Raw genomic sequence first — 22,252 nt, forward strand, 5'->3', positions numbered from 1 at the left:
TCCTTTATCCTATTTTATAGCGTGGGAAATATATTATAAATCTATTTTATACGCTTTTTTTAATTATATTACTATAATTTAATGTGCTTAGAATAAAAAGTATTAATAAAACGTTTATTACGCGTGTAAAAAGCTTATAAACATAATCTAATTCCAATCGAACTTGCAACAAAGGCCACCTCTAAATAGCGGAAAATTTGTCAGTAAATTTTTAAAATAGCCTCCGAACGACGTCAATACTTTTTATGTTCCCATCAGTGTCCGTTGTTTACAGGTTTGACTGTATTTAAAATTTATAAATATTATTTAAAAAAAAAAAAAAATTCCCGAGTTATACGAACATTTACATTTTATTCTACAGCATTAATAAAGTCATATGTATTCATTTTTACAGTTTAAACTCGTTATCCTTTCAGTATAATTTAATTTAAAAATCTTTAGACAGATATGGGTCGTTTTTTTACATTTATGAGACTTTATATCAACACAAGTAATGAATACAAATAACTTAAAAGAAATGAGACTTTACTCCTTTACATGTAACAATTTTACAATAAAATAAAAATAAAATGTAGTATCATATAGCGTAATGAGTGGCAATCAATAAGAAAACAATAGAAAACGAAAAAAAAAATATATGGGATAATAAGAAGGAAAACATTGTTTGAATATCTATACTTTGATAATGTACAGTCATAAAGTCTCTACCTTCATCCCTGTTTTTTTTTTATGTATCTAAACTCATTCTGGCAACACATTCTCTATGTTTTAATATTCAGATTGAATCTAAGTTCCACCCAATGCTCTTATCTTAATTTCACTGTCTGCATTTTAAAATTGTTGTAATATTATTTTTTAAACACGGAAAAAGTCAAAAAATCAAAACGTGTAAAGATTACATAAAATAAATAAATTTTTTTTCTTAAGAAGGGGGGGGGGAATAATCTCCAATTGAAAACATTTTAGTAAAATTGGATTAAAATGATTTTTAAAATTCGTTTATTTATTTTTATACAATTTTTATTTATTTATTTGTTTTGATTACTTTTTAATACAGTCAAACCTTTGAAGATGGAAACGTTGTTCGGTGGCTTTGCCTTTACTTGCAGGTTTATTTTTATATGAATTTTGTTTTAAAGAATGCATATTTTATCATTTAATTATCATTATTCTTTATTAGTTTCTCGAAGGGATCAACAAATATTGTCCCTCTCATATTAAAAATTTTTTAGAAATATCTACGAGTACATTTTACAAGCGTTCTAAATAATAAATTTTTCTAAAGAATTTATAATATTTTTTTTATGAATTATGACTCTGCATATATTCAAATTTTCTACTTCCCATTCTTATTAACAAGTAAAAGAATAAATAAATAAAAAAATACAGTTGGCGATATCACAATATTGTATTATTTTAATATGATCTTCCTTTCATTTATAGTAATTATTACAATGATTTCACGAATTTAACAATAAACAATAAGTTACAGCAAGCGATATGTAAACATTTTAATTAAATAAGCAATAAACTCTCGAAAATTTTGTCATTCTTGTGGATTTATTCTATTAATTTTGAGTTCTGTTAGCATAAATTTGCATACTAAACACTTTCCTTACTTAAATCATTATCAGGAAACTACAAATTATAATTAATCTTTCACGTGAGCACCCCCTTTTTTTTAATTAAAAAAAAACACAATTAAATTAGAATTTTTTAAACACGGGTTTTACGTTATATCGCGTGATTGAATTCATTATAGAAAGAGGTTATTGCTACGTATTTTCATGGGCGAATATAAAATATAAATTTAAAAATTTTTAAATATTTTTTATATAATTTGTTTTTTATTTAATAGTCCCAAGACACGTGTTCGACTCGCTGTCCTTGATCAGTTTTGGGATCCGGTTTACTAGTAACACGGGACGTACCTTCTATACAATTTCATTTACATTCTTCCTTGGTTCGTATAGGGCAGAACGTGAGTAAATTTATCTTAATTTCTAACTACTAAAACTCGATATTTAAAATGATTCGTGATCCATCAAGAGAATAGTTTAATTCTATAATTCTTTTGCATATTTAGTTCCAAACATATCTTACATTACGTAAGATTAAAGGTTAGGTCATAAGCTGTAAAGGCACGAAAAGGAATAAGCAAAAAGTTTATGTAGAAAAAGATAATTTGCATTCCTTCACATTGGATAAATGTATCGCAGCTGTTTCGTTGACGATCGATATACATTTTGTAACAAATTACTTTAGATGTTTTTTAATTTATTTCTAACTCTGTATATCATTACTTTTCTATATGTGTTAAGTAAACATCGAAATTAATATTTATATACCAAATAGAAATCGTATATACATATATATCTTTACTGTTTATTCGTATTCAAGGAGAGGAGTCAAATTTACTGTTCTGAACTAGTTTACATTCAAGGATGTTTATTGTTTATAGGTCAACAATTCTTAAAGATTAACTAGGTGCCAAAAGGCATTTTTTTGTTTGTTTTTTACTATGTATTACTTTTACTTTCTGTGTAAAAGTATAGGAACAGTCTGGTTTGCGTAGGGTCAGCCTTGTTGTGTAAAAGGGTAAAGTTTTTCTAGGTGCCAAAAGGCATTCATTTTTTGTGTTTTTTAACGTATATATTTCTTTTACTTTCTGTACAATATTCTGTATGAAGTTTACTTTAGTCTAGTTTAAAAAATTACTTCTGTAAGGTCAATCTAGTTGAATTAAAGTGTAGGGTTGTTCTAGTATCAGATGGCAGTCTTTGTAGTTTTATTGTGTATTACTTTTACTTTATAATTTTTTTTGCAAAACTTTATACATAAAGTAATATGATAAATTGCAAAAAATTCTTTTTATAGCTTAGAATAACCGTATACTTTTATTCAATTACACCGACCTTATACGAAACTAGACTGATCTGATAAACCAGACTGATATAAAACTCCATACTTTTATAGAAAGCTCTACACATAGATCTTTTGATCAGTCTACGTTTTATACAGGGCCAAAATAATTGTATAAAAATGTAGGGTTTTTCTAAGAGCATGTTTCTTTTTGTGTGTGTGTGTTTTTTTATTACATATTACTTTTACTTTCTATTTGCAAATTTACATAGGGTTTTACACGTTATGTCTCACTATAAAATAATAAATATAGGCCTATATATAATGAAATACTTTATTATATATATTTAGGTCATATAGATTTTATATGTAATTTTTCTCTAGAAAATCACATAAAAGTAAGATCAATATTTTTGTATGATAAAATTTTTCGAAAATATATCAATTTAAGCAACTCAAAATTGAAAATTCGTCTGCATAAATTGATATGAGAAAACGTCAAGAATAAAATTTAAAATATTATATTATCATAATTTATATTATTCATAAAATCTAACTATTAATATCCGTATAATAACGATCTGTGTGTGTATAATCTAATTATAGTAACCCATAGATTATATTGATTCATATAAATCAATATAAGTTAGCTTAATATACTGATTTAAATACACAAAAAAGTGTAATATTTTACATAATTTTATACATTAAACATTACAGTTTTACTTTAAAAAAAATAAATTATTTTAAAATATTTGAAAGCTTAATTACAAAATTTAATTATTGTAAACTTATTTAACATTTTTTTAATATATATTTTTTATATATAAATATTCAATGGTTGGCTGCTAATTATCTCTATCTCAATTTCTTTCAAAAGTCGAAATTTTAATTAAAAAATGCAATTCTAATTATTCTGTAACATAAAACAAGAACAAACTTTTACTCGGTTTTTAAAGAAAATAATTGTTTTACTCATTTATAATTGCTAAGTTTCGACTGATTATTCACAATTTTTGTTTAAAATAATTCTATAAATATTAAATACGATATTTAATTTTGTGTGTATTGAAAATATATAATCATATATTTACTAGTAATACTGTTTAGCCGCAATTTATAGTCATGTGTTTACTATTATTTTGCATGAGTTTGCATGTGTAATACACAACCTAATGCTTAACAAGTGCTGCAGGGATGTACAGTACTGTACAGTACAGCCGCGTGTTTACTAGTAATACCGTACAGCTACATGTTTACAAAATAGTAGCACTATACAGTCACGTGTTTGCAAGTAGTATTGTATTGCCATATGTTTATTAATAGCACTCAAGCAATATAATAGTAATTTATAAGCACATGTTTACAAATAGTATTCGTGCAGTATAGTAAAAGTAATAAATTTTGAAAACAAAGTTATTGCCACATAAATATTCTTCCTTTTTTAGTTTTATTTATCAGAATAACCGGTTTGTATTTCTACTGGAAAAAAAAATATGTATGGAAAAGGGATGTATTCGAAATATTAAATACGCAATTTTTATGTGACTCATAGCAATCAATTGCAGCTGTTTCTATTTTAATTTCTAATTTTAATAATTCTGTTTAAGAATCGTAAGTAAGAAAATTAATTGACCTAATGCATATTTAATTATCATATAATGATATTTCGAATAATTGAATTATTATTATTTTTTTTATATATATAACATATTAAATGATTATATGTCGAATGTATATTTATTCTTTATATTGTTGTTATTGTTAGTTTATTAATTTTCCTTTTTATTATGTAACTTTAATTGTTTTTGTGATTTTTTAAAAAACTAATACCGAGAGTGATCACTAGATTCATTTCTTCAGAATCTATTTTGATTACGAGCTTCGTTCTTTCACAGATTCCCTCGATTACGAGACTCTTCTTTATTCCTTTAAGTTGAATATCCTCGATCGTGGAACCTCTTTAAGCTATATTTCTTTTATTTATACCCCTTTGTGAATTTTTTTTACGATTATGAACTCTCGTTTTTCCCACTTTTCATTGAATTTCTACTAAATCTTTCAAACGAAGTTATATCTGAAGTAAATGTTTTTTTTTCTTCTGCAAATGAAATTTTTATCTAATTTTTTCATCTAAAAAGTATCAGGTAGATCCTTGTCCATTCACCATTCGACTATAATGAACAAGAAAATTTGTTATTTATCTATAACGCGAGACCATTTTACATCACAAGTTTTATTATTACTTTCGTAAGCTTTATGTTTAATGTTTTTTATGTAAAATATTCTTAAATTATTCAACTCTTAATAAAACCGCAATGGATAAACTTTTCGATAAACCAAAAATCTCCACAGAGAAATGAAATTATGCAAATAATATATCCCATATCTAGAAGTGATGCCAAGAAATTTTTCTTATACCCTCATATAACAAAACTGGTGAATATATTTTTTTAATATTTTTTTAATTTTTTTAAGTTTTTATTATCGATTTTCTGCATGGAAGAATCCTTGAACGGCTCAACAATTCTGATCTAGCCATTTCTTTCTGCGCTTTACGATACTTTTACCTTCACATATGAAGAAGATCATTTGGTGTGAGTTAAATCTCAGAACTTACAGTAAAATTTTTGAGTAAATCGTTTAACGTCTACAGGTTTTAGCTAAAAATAGCCCATTAAAAAATTCGTCTTTTTTTTTTCTTCTTCTTCTTTATTTCTTTTGTCATAAAGTAGGAAGAAATCTATTGAAACTAGAAATTGTTTGATCTGTTCTTTCTTATACTTTTCAAATTCATACGTGTGTAACAGAGAAAATTTGATTGCTAGTAACAAACACATTTGTTATACCGAGTAGAAAGATTGGTGGGTGATTTAACCACGTCTGGTTGGAAGATAACGAGTCAAATATCTGCTTCATTACACTTCTTTGTGCGTTATCTTAAGAGGACATTTCTCCCTTCAACCTAAACCTGTCACTTTACTGAAACGATGTTCTAAAGATCCGATGCACAAGTTAATGAACTGGTTTTACCAACCAATTACCAATATCTACTTTACATGACTCCTACTTCAATTAAATAACTGGCAGGTGTTGTTATGCGTACCGCCTCTTGCATTAATTAGCGTGTTTTATGACTTTTCACTTCAAGTTTTCCGTTTTTTAGTAATAAATATTTATCAATAATTATTCAAATGTTTAGAGAGTTATCAATTATAAAATTCTAGATGAAAAGAAACATTAAAAAACATCACGTTATTGATGTCCGGAGTCGATATTTTAAAGAGTGTAATTTATCTTATTTAACAAAGAGTTTTTTCTTGTTTATATTTAGAAAACTTAATAATCTTTAACATTTATTTATAATTTATATCAAATTTAATGTTAAGAATATTTGCTACTAGTATTTTTATGCGCTACTGTAATTGATGTACTTTAAAAAACACGCAGACACTCTCTTATGCAAATAAAAAATTATATTTAAAATTTAATTTTATAGTAAAATTGACCTTCTCTTTCATAAATTATCCAACTTTCCTAAATTTAGCGAAGGTGTCGAAAGTTTTAAATTTCGTACTAATAATAGTTTTCGGTCGGATATCTTAGAATCATTGTGACAAGTGGCTCTTGTGATGTATTTTAAACATTTGTAACCATTAAAAAATCCATTCTTATCATTCTACTTTTGCCTCTTATAACGTGAAAGACCGTTAATCTCAGCTTGACAATGTCAAGATTTTCGATAAGTATTATCAATGGTCACATGTCAGAGGTCACGACACCGATTACTCTTTAGGAATTTTATCTAATAGTAATGAATATGAGGCCTATAAAGCTGAACAAACAAACAGTTTTTATAAGGAAAGCAGCTGCAATGACTTAACTTTCTCGAATTTTTCTTACTCCATTCTCCTTTTCGGTACGATTTTATTAAATTACTGGCTCTATATATTATATTACAACTTTCTTCTCTCATCACTTCCATCTCCATAATCAGATATCATTCCTTTGTTACTGTGTGTAGCATTCTCTGTATCGTCAGTCGGGTTATAGAGATCATTAGTTTGATGCGAATAACTTTATAAAGAGTGAAATATGATCTTTGCTAAGTATTGTATACATCAAAAACTAGACTGTACTGAAGTATATCATAAGTTCTCTTACCTTCTTTTTTTTTGGAAGCATTTTCAATCGATAAAGAAATCTTAAGTTTGGCACTTTATACCTTACGTTAAGAAGAAGCAAACAACTATTATTTGGTGAAGTAATCGAAACTTCAAGAGGTTATTTTTAACCAAGTCGAGCTACTTTCGATCTCCCCTTTTTCCATTTTGTACGCTGATAGAATGTATAAAGTCCTGTGTTGTAATAAAGTAACGGGATTTACTTTAAATTAACGTCTTTACTATCCTTCCCCATTCATTAGCATATTATATTATAAAGATGTCGATATGTATCAGCAAGAGTAAAGCTTAGATTAAGAGCAAGATTAGAAAACATAATAGCGACATTAATTAAATTTCAAAAATTAATAAAATTCTATTAAAGGTTTTTTTTTAATATTTATTTTCTTTCTTTTTTGTGTGTGTATGTGTGTGTGTAAGTTCTTCACCCTACTCTGCCTTACTACTTGAATATGTTACCATAGTTAATTTCTACCTGAACAATTGTTATTTTTATAGGCTATTCTTTAAATTATCTTCAGAATTACTCCTATTTTAGGACGCTTATAATGTTTATAGAGGAAAAGTAAACAAAGTTGGTTTGCACAAGTTAACATTTGGGTAAACATCAGACGATTAATGAATAAACTCTGAAAGTATCTTTCTTAATTAAGTATTGAAGTGTTCGTTGTTTGAAGTAAAATGGAAGTGAAAATGTAATTTGATAAAAATAAAAATTAATTATTTTTAATAAAAATTCTTTTACTATACAAGATCATTTTACTGATCGAAATTTAAATATTAACTTTAATTAGATTTAGTATGAAAATTTCAAAGTACTAAACAATTAAGTAAAATAAATATGTTTTAAGCAATTAATTAAAGTTTGATTTTCTTTTGGAATTTTTTAATGTATTTATAAAATTAATAAAATAAATAGGATATATTGTAATTATTTTACGTTCTTTTCCCCTTATATATTTATTATAAAAGTTTTTTTTAAATTAAATTCAAAATAATAGCTTTATAGTAGAAATATTAATATAGAGTCCAATCCGAACAAAGGCCATTTTTAATACCCCTGTTTAGAGGTTTGACTGTAATATAATATAATATAATATAATATAAATATAAATTTTTTATCTTTATTACCAATATTTTTTAAGCATTATTTATTTTATTTTTTCTAATTTATTAATTAAATAACGTATTCGTACAGGCGACGTGATAATTCAAATCTTTAAATAATTTAATAAATTAATTTGTCATATCAAGAATTTCTGTATATCTTTACATTTATATTACTTATTATTTTTAATTTAAAAAATAAATTATTTAAAAGATAAAGCTCTAAGTCGCTTACGGTATATATAATACAAATGAACGTTTTCTGAACGAGTAAATATATCAAACGTGACGTAATACAATTAATAAAATAAACATTCAATTTAAAATCAAATAATTAAAGAAATAATTCAATTTTTACTACAAAATTAATATAAACTTAACATAAACTGATGTAGCGTATAACTTTATATTAATTTCTACTATATAAACACAAAAGAACCATTAAATTTAGGGAATATATAATTAATTTAAATAATTACTTTAAACATGATTTACATCAAACGAATAAGTTATCAACAGAATGTTTAACCATGCAAAAGATTAATCGAAACCGAAGATAATTTATAAAATATGATAAAATGTAATCGAATATTCGCCATGAGTAGATTTAAATATTTAAATTAGGTAAAATATCCTCAGGGCTGGACTTAGACTTGTTATTACCCTAAGGTTTAACGTATAACAGGCCCTTCTCCTCCACTAAATAATGATATATGTAAGAATTTGAGGCCCTAAGCTGCAGCTTGTTTAGCTTACGTGCAAATTCGGTTTCCCTTATATTTGGATATACAATATATGCGCGTGCACGGATGCAATTTCCACGAAATAAGACGTAGGAATGATCATCAAGATGATCAAAACTCATTCACCTTCAACAGAAGTATTTCGTCTCTTCAACAACCAGTTTTATTTTTTATTTTTTTTATTATTCCTCCCCCTTTATCCTCCTTCAAATTATGACATTGCAGTCAGAGTTCATGATGTCGTGGCTTCCTAATTCCATACATGGCAGGTGCAGTGCAAAATTCTTCTACACCTATTAACACATAAGGCACTTTCAACATTAAAATAAGGTATTTTATACAAATTAATTGCTCGTTAAGAATAATTTTACGCTTAATTAATTAAATAATATATGTATTTAAGAAGCTTAAAAGATAAATTTTGAATATATTCTTTTAATTATAAATTAATATTTTGTATTATAATTATTAAGAAAAATTAATTTTTTTTCGTACATTTCTAGTTAAAATATAGCGTGATTTATAATTTTCTTTTCTATCTTTCTTTTGAATAAATAAACACGAATTTACTATTAATTCAAGCTAAAATTTTTAAATTTCATTATTTTATTTATTTTTTAATATTTAAAACATGACTTTAAATTAAATAAAATTTCCTCTTTTTTTTAATCTTAAAAATAAAGATGATAAAAAAATTTAACTTTTTAGCAATTTTAAATATTTAAAATTTCTTTATTTTTATTAAAAAATGTAAATAAATAAATAAATAAATATATCAACAATGTCTTTTTCTTATAATTATTATAGCATATAATTAAATATTATTAATGAAATTTCCATAAATAACACATCGACAATTTGTTTATTTGTCTAAATTCATTAATATATAAAAACTTTAAATGTTTAAAATTGTTAAGTTTTTATTTCGTTAACTTAAAATAAAATAATTAAAATGTTATCTTAAAAATTATATTAAAAAAATCAACCATGTTTTACGTTGCACTAATGAGTATGAATCAAAATCGATGCTGCAAAATAAGAATGCAATGATTTACAATGGTTTTGAGCCACCCTTTATTTTAAAAGACTATAACTACTTTTTAATTATAACATTCTATTTAAAGAAAACCATATTTAACCTCATTAAATAGATTTTTAAAAACGTGTTTTCATCTTAAATTAAGTCGAGTAGCGCAAAATTCCAATTTTTATTAGTTAAGTCCTAAAATATTTTCGACCCTTTTTTTAAAATTTTCGTTTGAAGCATAATTAAATTTTTTTTATTAAAAAAAAAGTAAATTTTCTTTAAAAAAAAACTATTTTTAATATTAATATGTAGTGTTAGATAACTTTAAAATTTTATTTACAAAAGAATAATAATAATAATAATAATAATAATAATGTAGTTAATAAAATTATTTATAAAAAAAAAATATTTTTGAGTGTTATAAAGTTTTAAGTTATGTTAATATATATATATATATATTTAAATAAATAAATTTTGTTTTAATTATAATTTTTAATTAGGAATCTTTATTTATTATGCGATTCGCTTCAGCAAATTACGTTTCGGTTTTCTAATTTTAAATCGCTTTTTCTTTCTTTCTTTATTTTATTTTATTTTTTTACAAATTTATTTTCGATGTTTAATAATAAAAATTCATTAAAAATAAAGAAAAAACATTTAAAAATCTTTTACAGAATTAAATTTATTCTTGTTTAGTGAAGATTTTTATTTTAAAAGATCCATTGTACTGTAACAAATATATTTCTTTTCATTAGCAAGTGGGGGGGGGAAAGAAGGGAACTAAAGATAAATTAACATTTGAATTTGTCACTTGTCAATTATTTTATTAAAAGAACTAAAAGAGATAGGAAAACTTCTTTAATACCGTTTTTAATTAAGAAAAGAGTCTTAATAATATGCAAGTTCCTGGCTCGATCTTTTAAAGTCGAAATCATCAAATTTGTGAAGAGATTAAGCGGGTCAAGAACTACTTTAATACCTAAATTTATTGAGTTTTTTTCTGTTCTGTTTGTTTAATTAAACACTGAAAATAAATATAGATTCTTTGACCTCTTTTGACCCAACTGTTAAGGACCTATTCACGTACTTTATCAAGATACACTAAAAATTGTCTGGAATTTTTCCTCTAATTTTTTTTTTATTAAAATTAATTTTATTTATTTATTTTTTTAAAATTAAATATCAATTTAGTCTTCTTTTAATTTTTAAACAATGGCTTAATTGTGTTTAGCGTACTCATTGATTGTTAGAAACACAATAAGTTTTTTTCGCAATTAATTTATTTCGTTTCCCCCCTCAACAGTTATTAATTGCCTTGTTTTAAAAAAAGGCTAATTAATCTATTTTTAATTCGAGTAGATTATTTGACGTATAACATAAATTTTTATTTCGAAAAATAAAAGAAATTTAAGCATTGTCGCGTGTTGTATCGATCACATAATACGCGTTTTATGACGTTACGAATAATAATCTTTTATGTTAATCAAACGAAACTTTTCGATCGGCAACAACAGAACACCAAAAACAGATATATTTTTCTATTTATAAAACAGGAAATTCAAATCACGACGATTAAATCGAAGTTTTATTGAAGTAAATCACGTCAAGTAAATGAAGCAAATGTTTTCGTTCAGTCGGTTTTATTGCCCTAATTCCGTAAGATTTACAACTAAATTGACCCATACCCGTTAAAAGATTATACAAAATTCATTAGTTTCCCTGTCCATTCATCTATTAAAAGACTTTGTCCAGCCAACACTTTATATATTTGCTAATCTTTCTTACTCTATCGATCATTTCGGTGTAAAGGATTTAGAAGCTAGACGCCATCACTGCACCTCGATACAGTTTTAATTGTTTGGCCAAACTGACTAATAAATCTTTCTTAAATTCCAACCACTAACTCGTCTGTCGTTCCTTTGTATAACGTTCAAAGCTGTTAATCAGTTTGTAACCAACTTCTTCAAATATTTGCTTGGGACTAAATGGTATTATATGATAATTAGTGTCGCTACATTTATCTCTTAGGCTTTTCTTTTGGTGACACTAATTTGTGTTACGTTGCTACACTCCATGGTTTTACATCCTTGGAACCACTGATGGGTGGAAGAGATTGATATAAAAAATATATAAAAAGTGTTACATAGGAAGATTTAGTTTTTTAGTAAGTAATTAATCGTGCATTTCTTTCTTCCATTGCGATTATTCTTTCAAAATTATACTCCCCCCTCCTTTTTTATATTTACTTTAATGGTCTTTTGTGTGAAAGAAGTTGAGATAATACTTTAATTTTTTTAAGAAAATAAAAAAAACAGGAAAAATTCAAATTATAATGAATAGAAGAAACTTTTTATAAATTGATTAATGTGGTTTGTACTCTCTTAAAATCTTGTTAAGACATTTCTCCTAGCTAATAAGGCGAAGAGAAAAGTTTCCTCATCTACGTGGTAATTATACATAGTTGTCATTATCCGAATCAAAGCTGTATTTAGTAAGATATATTTATAAAAAAAACATAAAAAATTGATTAAAAATTACAAAAAAATGTGTAACGAATCGCTGCAGGCGGCACATTATCTCACCATGTGTTTGGCACATTCTATACGTTTTTAAGATAATAATTACATTCATAATGCGATTTATCAAATTTAGTCGTTTTGATAATTGCCAAAATTCGATTTTTCTCTTAAATTTAAAACTAATCTAACAGAAAAAAAGATGTATTTTCTTTTTTAAATTTTACTTTTCTTTATAACGTGCCATTAAAATCTTATGAAGTAACTCTCTTTTGTGTATTATTAAAAAGATATTTTCTCCATCGATTGTTATTTTTATTTTTTACAAAATCTATTTTTATTTTTAAAATTTTATATCTTGACAAGAGAAATAAAACTAAAAACTAAAAAAAATTACAGTAATAAAATTAAAAAAAAAATACAATGTTACCGACAAGAAATGTAAGTAGATAATCCGAATGAAACTAGGATTAAAAAATTATATTAAAAAGATACTGATCAAGTAAATAAAAATAAAATAAAATAAAATTACAATATATATAGGTAAAAGTTTTAATCTTTTTTTATGTAGTTTTAGATTATTTTCTGGTTTCTAAATCTAAAAAATTTGTTTTATTTGGTTTTTTTTTATTACTTTTTTTTAAAAATTTCTTTTCTTACTTTTCTTATTTAATCTATTCTTACTCACGTGAAAGAAGAATTTTTACAGTTTTTCTTCGTTTCTTTCAGTTATAAATGAGAAAATATCTTATTTTCTAAAGTTTTTTTTTAAATTTTGTTACTTTTTACTTAAAAAAATAAAAATAAAAATTCATTAAATATATTTATAAATAGAAAAAAAACAACATTTTTAAAACATTAATAGAAATATATTTAAGTTTGCATGATGAAATTGGCTTTAGAAACTGAATTTTTTAAAAGTTGTTTTTTAAGTAAAATTGACTTTTGTAAATTGAAAAAAAAAAATATATATATATATATATATATATATATATATATAAACAGTTTTAAAATTAATAATTCTAATTTATTTTATGATAAAAAAAGAATAAAAACAAGTTTTATTTTATATATTAAAGTGATAAAAGTAAGTAAGGAGCTTTTATAAATTGACTTAAAATGACAAATGTACTGAACTTCCAACATATATCAAACTGACAAGAAAATTCAAAATCAAATAAAGAAACACGTTAATCACAATTGTAATGATAATAGTTACAATTAATCAACCTTTATTTTTTTGAAAGGAAAAACTTATTTTCTATTTCTGATAAATCAGTAAAAATTCAATATTATTTCACGCATCATCTTTATCGATTCAAAAGTGTTATATAAAAAATGTACCATTTTTTTTAAATATTAAAAAAATATTTAATCAATACTTATGCCCCTTTATAACTCGCAAGATTGATGACAGACAAACAGACAGCCTATAACCATTACTATAACAATTTTAAAGGTATATCGTGCCCTTTAACATATATAAAATTTTATATAAAGCAAACTTCGATATAAAGTTGAAATTTTTATAAGAGTGATAAAATATTTACTAAGGTATATTTTTCGATACTGAATATTTTTGTGAATCAAAAGACTTAAAAATCGTATTGATCGATAAAAATCAGTGAATAAAGTATTTTTCTAGGTTATATTTCCTATCCCTGGGGGCTGGTGTATCGATTTTTATTCTATATGATCGGTAAAAAGAACACTATCTCTTTAAATTCTCTTTCGTTGCATGATACCTGTTGACACTGAAGGGGCTTGTCAATGTATGACGTGTCTTGTACCTTTAGGCTACTTTACTTTTGATATTTTCATCTCCAATCTGTTGAATGAATATGAATGGAGTCATCACTTATGTTTATTTTAAACTAGATAAATATTGAGATAAATAAATATAAACTACATTTAAAAAAAATATATTTTATTTAAAATAAATCTCTAAAGAAAATAGAATAAAAAATATTCGAATCTTTGAGGAAATTATTACGTCAATTTGGTGTTTATAAAAGTAGAAATTTCTTTCTGAAAATCCGTAATGGTTTAAGATACGGCGTTGATGACGTAATTATTTTGGTTGAAATTCTATTAATAAATTCATTCATTAAGTAGATTTTTCATAACGTAAGTGAATTTCATTAGAATTTCTTTCATTAGTATACGTAGTTTGTCATTGACTTGAATAAATTATCATAATTTTCTCATCAGAAACTGTTGTTCACCTTCACCCCGTCATTTGTCTTCCAACACTTCCTCTTGTAAAATCCCATAATGTTCGGAATTATCAGTTAATATATATAAATATACACACATATTTACGAAAATTACATATTGTATAATATCATTTATATAATAAATACACTAATAACGTTTGTATAAATATAACCCTTCGTATCATTTAATATCATAAGTGAGGCCTATATATCAAAAATTTAATTTACTGTGTGTTTATATTAATCTTCGAAGACATTTCTGGGCTTGGGTATAAGATTTAAATTAACTTTATATTACATGTTGTCAGAACAACTTCATACAGACTACATAAGTCTAATTAGTATTAATTTCCCTGATTCATTCTACGACGATAATATACTTGTCAAGTGTTTACGTTGATGGAAGTGATTTAATGTAGTATGAAAACTTAGACGACAGAATTTTACAATAAGCTTGATAAACATAGATGACTGTGTTCTAGTTTGGCAGGAAATTTCTGTACAGTTCTAGTACAAACGAGATTATAACTAACCCCTAATCCCTTCTAGCAAGTAGACAGGAATAGGCAGTTAATGAGCTTTCCGTCGTCATACTCCATAAAATGTATACGAATAACTTAATTTAATCGAATAATATCTTCTGCAGAATTTATACTTTCTATCCATTGTCAGATTAATACCGAGTCTAATCAAAACAGGTGTTAATGTTATTGAAATTGCTTTAATCGGTTTATGTAGATAACATGTATCAGGTTTGTTTAGAGTATTTTTCTTTTTCCCCCATTGTAATTAGAAAGTGAAAAGTTACTAATGACAATTTATCAAATCGTTTGTGATTTGGGAAATTATTACAAGGATTATTAAAAATTCTTATCTCGAAAGTTTTATCTTTTCTAAATTAAAAAGACAATTTGAAAAAAAGGAACGATTATTATAAAAATTCAAATAAATTTATGAAATTTTCTTGGTTATAATTAACGTTTACTGATATATACAATTTTTTATTTTCAAAAATTCTAATCTTTAAATAAAATTCTTGGCTTAATGCTTTAAAACATATAAATCTTTTAACCTTTCCACAAAATTTATATACATTATACAGCAATTTTTTTAGAAAAAAAATATAATAATAAAGTGTATAGTGAAGTGTTTATCTGATCTCATCTACAGATTTATGGCACAGCACAACTTTTTTTTAAATGCTTTATTTAGACGTTTATAACACTATCAAGAAAAATTTAAATTTTTTCTATAAATACAATATTACTAAAAATTATATTAAAGTATGTTTACTTAATTTGTATTATAATGTTACGTAAATATTAATTCTTATGTATATTTGTAAGTCATAAAGGAAATTAGCTGAGAGTTGAGCTTAGAAGAAATATTTTTTAGCTAAAAGCAAAGAAAAACGATTTAGTAATCCGTGTTCACCACTCTTCTTTACATAGTGACGGTCCGTTTACTTCATTATTTACACACAAACTTTCTGAGTTAGTTTAAAATATATTCTCCAGGGCACGAATGATGCATTTTTTCTTTGCAAATCAATAAAACATTTTCTTTCTTTACTTCATATAAAAAAAAATTTATATTCTTTGTCGATAAGTAAATACCTTTCTCTGACAAGCTTCTTACATAATAAAACAATATTGATTTTCAGTCAATCTTTTATTCACTATTTTAATTTTTATATATGTTAATATACAGTTAAACTTGAAACACGGTGAAAGTTTTTAAGAAACTCTATAAAAATTTACATTTAATACCGTTAATTCACAACATCCTGGATAATAAATTAGTTTCTTAAATTCGAAATAAATAAATAAATATTTAAAAAAATATTTAAACACGTGTAAAAGTAAATAATCAGTTTCTTGACCACGTGTGTTGATTATATCTTCCTCTTGAATCACTGTAAATATTATCACCTTTTCTATTTGTGATTTTTCTTTCTATATATATTTAATTAGAAAACTGTCCAAGACTATAAACAAATAGTTTAATTAAATACAATTCTTCTATTGTGTAATAAATTAAATAATGCAATTAATCTAGAGACAACAAGAAGCGTGATCGAAAGTAAAACAATTCTGAGTTAGTTAAACCAAGTCGGATGTTATCAAAAAAATAAAAAAAAAAAATAGAATTGAGTGGCGTCTATTCTATCAGCGAACCACCCAAACAGTCTTAGTAAATTGTTTTATAAGAGATCAAAGCGAAAAAAGCATATAAGACAAGATAGACAGAAAAGGTAACGAATTCCATCAACACCACTATAAGAACCTAGTGATTTTCTACTTCCGATTTCTTCGATCTAACCTTCTCCTTGTGAGAAAAGACTATCTAAAGCAATCAACGATAGTAACAAGAGAAAAGTACTGTCTAAAGTTCTGTAATATTTCTTCGACGAAAGACAATTTCCACTGAGGCGTAAACAAGCCATACCCCTATGAGGATTGTTAGTTTTCAGCGCTTAAGCGAAACCTTTGGTGCGAAGCAAGTCTAGACCTCTCTTTTCTTTTATATCAGATAATGTGCGAGATTCACCCTTAATGACACACCTTAGACCGTCTGGAAGAAGTGTCTGCCTCTAATGGTAAGGTAGGATACCGAGTGAAATTCCTCGGTGAGTCTTTTTGGTGAATACACTGCCGATTGCCATAATGAATGGCATTCCGTGCTGAGAATGAAGCAATCCTTCCAGTGGTTTGGGAATAAGGTTAAGTACCACTAATTGCACAATGTAGCTAACTTATATTTGTCCAATTGAAAACTATCATCAATCGTTTCACTCTTCCTGAAAGTAAAACGCTTGCTGAATTGCCTTAACTCGTTCAATTTCTTTTATCTTTTTTTCCTTTTTCTGTATCCTACAGCGACCATTCTTTCTAAATAAAGCTCTAGTCCTGTAGAAAGTGACTCCATAGTCTATTATTGATTGGCATCATCCGTTACAATTGTACATAGCAGAACAGGTATAAAATATTAATTATTTTTATAATAGAAAACCGAAATATCAAATTTATTTTCATCATAAACAATGTTATATATATATATTTATTTATAATTTATTAAATAGCACAACGAAATAAAGACAAATCTAATTTAATGGCTTAACTTTTATGTTTATAGAATTGCTACATTCTTAAATAATTATTATTATTTTTTTATATTTTTTAATTAAATTTATATCAGAGTTAGTCTATAATTTATTTTCTATTTGACATTGAAAACATCCTGAATAACAGGAAACGTTTATAAATAAGAAAATTATTGATAATTCTACATTTTCCTTATATTTAATAACAATAATCAAGAGAATAGAAGACACTTCTACTTTTCTGTGTTTTAATGTTTTAAGATTCATTTATTTTATTACAAAATTTATTTTAAATTAATTAATTAAGTAATTTCCCCAAAAAACTGAGGAAGAAAACATAATACTTCTATTGATTTTTCAGGTATTTTTATCAAGATTTTTATAATCTATAACAAGTTTCTTGAATTATTTTCGTTTTAGTCTATAGATTTTAATATTAAATTGAACAAAACGATTTATTTAAAAAAAATTTCTTCATAGATATGAAATAAAAACAAAGGATTTTTTAAAAGAATTAACAAGTGTATATTGATTTTAAATATATAATAATCCAATACTTTTTTATATAATCTACATAAAATTTTATATATGTATGTATATATATAAATTAGAATTTTCAGTTTAGTTTATTGAATTTTTATATATATATATATATTTAATGCCAGTAGATTAAATTTTTAAAAATACTTTTAATAAGTTATATTAATCATATGTAATAGGAGAAAAATTCTTTTCTAATCTCTAAGGAGCAACTTTTATTAATAAAAAATAATAAATTACTAAAGAAGAATATACAAAAATCCTGCATAATTTCCACCAATAAAACAAAATTTAATTCTGATTTTATTAAATATTTATTTTGAAAAACATTTAATTAATTTTTTTTATAAAGTATACATTTTCTTTCTAATTAATTATTGATTTTTATTAATTTTTAATATATAATTTACATAATTTTTTTTTATTAATTCTGGAAAAAATTTGGTAAATAATTATCCTCAAATATTTATTTTTCTTTATTGTAATATAATTAAATTAAAAATATAATAAAACTACTTGTAAATTAATTAATTAATTAATTAAATTTGTATATGCAAAAGATCTTATTTAAATGATTTTTTTAAATTTGATTTTAAAACATTTAAATTTTCATTTATTTAATTATTCATTTTATAGATAATATCAATTTAATAATAACATATAATTAGCTTATTCAAAATTTAATTATGTTTAATTTTTTAGGTATTTATAAGTTTTAATTGCATATAATTTTTATTTAATTTAATTTTTAATTATTTTTTTTTCTAATTTCATTTGTAAAAATTAATTATTCTAAAACAAGTGTAAAATCTCAATATTTTTAATTTTAAAATAAAAATTCTGTTATATCTAAATAATTAATGATATTCAGCTTTATCTTCATTAATAATGCATAACATTTCTTTAAAATAATTAAAGTTTTTAATGATTATAATTGAATTTTTACATTAATTTTTTTTTGTAATCTACAAAAACTGGTTTAAAAATAATTTATTTAATCAATGAAAATAATGAAAAAAATATATAATTTAACAAGAAAAATGTGAAAAAATTAGTCATTTAATTTAAAAAATAATTTTTTCTTACAATTATTGATAATAACAAATATGAATTTAATAGGTTAAACTGTTATATCTTTTAATCAAGATATATATATTTTTTTCCATGATAATTGATTGCATGCAGCAAGCAGAACTTTCTTTGCTTGATCTCTCATGCAACGTTTAATAATCCTATCAGCATAGATAGCTTAATAATAACTATTCATGTTTAATAACTAGTCAAAGATTTCTCCAATGGATAGCTTTATATTAAGAGAAATGCATTGATCCCCATTGCTTGAGTGGAAAGGATCGATACAGATCATTGTATGCAGGAAACATTGCAAAAATGATTATAATTATTTTTTTGTAATTAGTTTTTTGTGTATTCTCTGATTAATTTAGGTACATAAAAGCTGGATAATTGCAAAGAAAACAAATTTTTTTAAAATTATCTTTAATTAATCTATAATTCAAACATTGGCTAATTTTTTAAAATAATCACATAAAGTTTTAATATTAATTTAAATATTTATTTAGAAATTCAATTCTAATAATGTTGTTATTGAATATTTTATTGTTTAAAAAATTAATTAAAATTATTATATGTAGATATGTTAGTTAAAATGTTGAATTATATCATGATTGGGAGGAAGAAAAATTGTGTGTATAAATTGTATGAGTATAAAAAAATATTTATTTAATTAAATAAATATTTTCAACAGTTTTTTTTGGTTTTTGTATTGAATTACTTTAATATTTACAATTAAAAGCTGTTGTTATGGCAGCATTTTCAATAGATACATTTAACAGGTGTATATACTTATGTTACAACAACAATCAATGCTACAGAAATTCTTTATCTTAAAGGGGAAAAAATAAATTATTATTGAGATTAATTGAATTATACGATATTTTTTTCTGATACAGAAAAAACTTCTACATAATTGGCATTAGGTTTAGAATTTATCCAAGCAAAAAAATTACATTAAAAAAAAGCTTTATTTTTTTGCTACTTTCTTAAATATCACAGTGTAAATTAACGTAATTTTTAATTTAAAAAATTGTAATAATCTGATAAAAAATTTTTTACAAACTTTAAATTAATTTAATTGATTTCTTAATATATAAGTAACATTTACTTCTTAAGCATTTTAAATGTAAGTTACGAAAATAATTTTAAGTAGAATTTATTCAGCCGATTTATCTTTATTTTTCTACGCATATTTTAAAAGTAATTGTATCTTTTATTGTATATAATGTACTTATATATATGTATATATACATACACACATATACATACTGTACATCTGTTATCGTTATTCTTGTAAGACAGACAGCCTATTCTGTAATAGGCTATTTTTCGTTATGGTAAAGAAAAGTAGGAATCATTCTGCGTGGCCAACTTTAAACTTTTTATTATTTCATGCATCCGAATGTATTCCAAGTCAGAATAAAGAAGAAAACTATAACTCGACGTAATGAATAATGAATGAAAGTTCAGTAACTGTATTTTCTGCTTGGAAATTTCACAAGGAAAGGAAAAAAGAAAGTAATAAAATAAAATAATAAGAAGAAAAGATTTTTTTGCAGAAGATTTATGATATTTCAATTCTTTAAGAGAAGAGGAGTAGCAGTAGTAGTTTCTAGATGTGCAATGATTGAAAGAATGTCGATCTATCCATGCGAAGACGTGTCAGTGATGGAGCAAGCATAACTGTACATTGAACACAAGATTTAATGAATCGTTTTGTAACTTCCACTTTTTGAAACTATGTTTGGTCTAACTCGAAGCAGTTTTATTTGCTTTTATCTTAATATCTCGTTAATGGCTGAAATAATCTATTGTTCATCTATTACCTCATGTCAAGTGATATGTAACCCTGCTATTGACAACTGTCAGCTTGAGTAATGGTTTCGATGAGAAATTGATGTTTGTTGTGTACGTACTTTTTTTTCCTTTCATTAAAAAATATATAAATTTACTTCACTTGTCTACAAGAACAGAATAATATCTTGTTACTGTTATCGTAAAACAAATGATGTGTAGACAGGTAAATGTTTCATTTGTCACGTGTGGTGACAGTATTTTAACCAGTTATTACCCCCAGTGGAAGTAATGGTTTGATTTAGTAGAGTTTTTTTATGATTTTTTCGAAATTTTCAGACGTTGATTTATGATTAAATTAAAATCAGGTAGGCAATGAGAAATTTTCACTGAACTAATAATTCAGCTGGAGTTAAGCTTTTTTTATTTACAAAATATTACAGACCAGTAAACATTAAATTGCAGTCAAAACAATAAAAATGACAACAAAACTACATAAATTTATATTTATTTTTATTTTATAAAGATTCTAATACTAAAAATCTTTGGGGGAAAATATTTAAATGTTTTAAAGGAGAGAGAATGAAAAATATGAAAAATTACACAAATTTTTATAATATATTTTCAGGAGAAATTGAGTCGAGAAATTGTTTATATTAAGTTTTCAAACTTTTATACGCCAAAAATTAATAATAAAAACAATTTAGCTATTGTTTATATTAAATTTTATACTTTGATTTAATCATCATCGAATTTGATATAATTTAATTATGCATTAACCACAAGAATTACACTAATTAAGACGAATATAACTCTTATTTTCGTATTCCACTCTTAAATTAACTGATAAAAATCTTCTACTTTAAAAGTAATAACGGTTTTTGTTAGAAGACGTAGCAGCTACTAACAAACTTATCACTGTTTGAAGCTAAAAATGTAAAAGAAAAAAGAAAAGAAAAATGCATTCATTAAACAGTATCGCATCTATCATTGTAAACGAATGAGGCGTATTTACAGAGAGATATCAAACAGGAAACTCTTATACAATCTAAGTTGCATCACAAAGCTAATGACTCCGTTAATTCG

At 24.3% G+C, this 22,252-nt stretch overlaps 1 protein-coding gene across 2 annotated transcripts in view; it reads left to right on the plus strand.

Annotated features, from left to right (window-relative positions):
- Positions 1-22,252, plus strand: part of LOC136984774 (neural cell adhesion molecule 2-like) — a 135,175-nt gene that overhangs the window by 10,893 nt on the left and 102,030 nt on the right. For both annotated transcript variants that reach the window (XM_067281904.1, XM_067281903.1), the window contains exon 2: positions 1,859-1,981. The gene's annotated coding sequence lies outside the window, so the exon portion shown is untranslated. The remainder of the gene's footprint in view (positions 1-1,858; positions 1,982-22,252) is intronic.

Source organism: Centruroides vittatus, unplaced genomic scaffold, assembly GCF_030686945.1.
Source record: "Centruroides vittatus isolate TY-2023 unplaced genomic scaffold, ASM3068694v2 contig_927, whole genome shotgun sequence".
Classification (NCBI taxonomy): Eukaryota; Metazoa; Arthropoda; class Arachnida; order Scorpiones; family Buthidae; genus Centruroides; species Centruroides vittatus.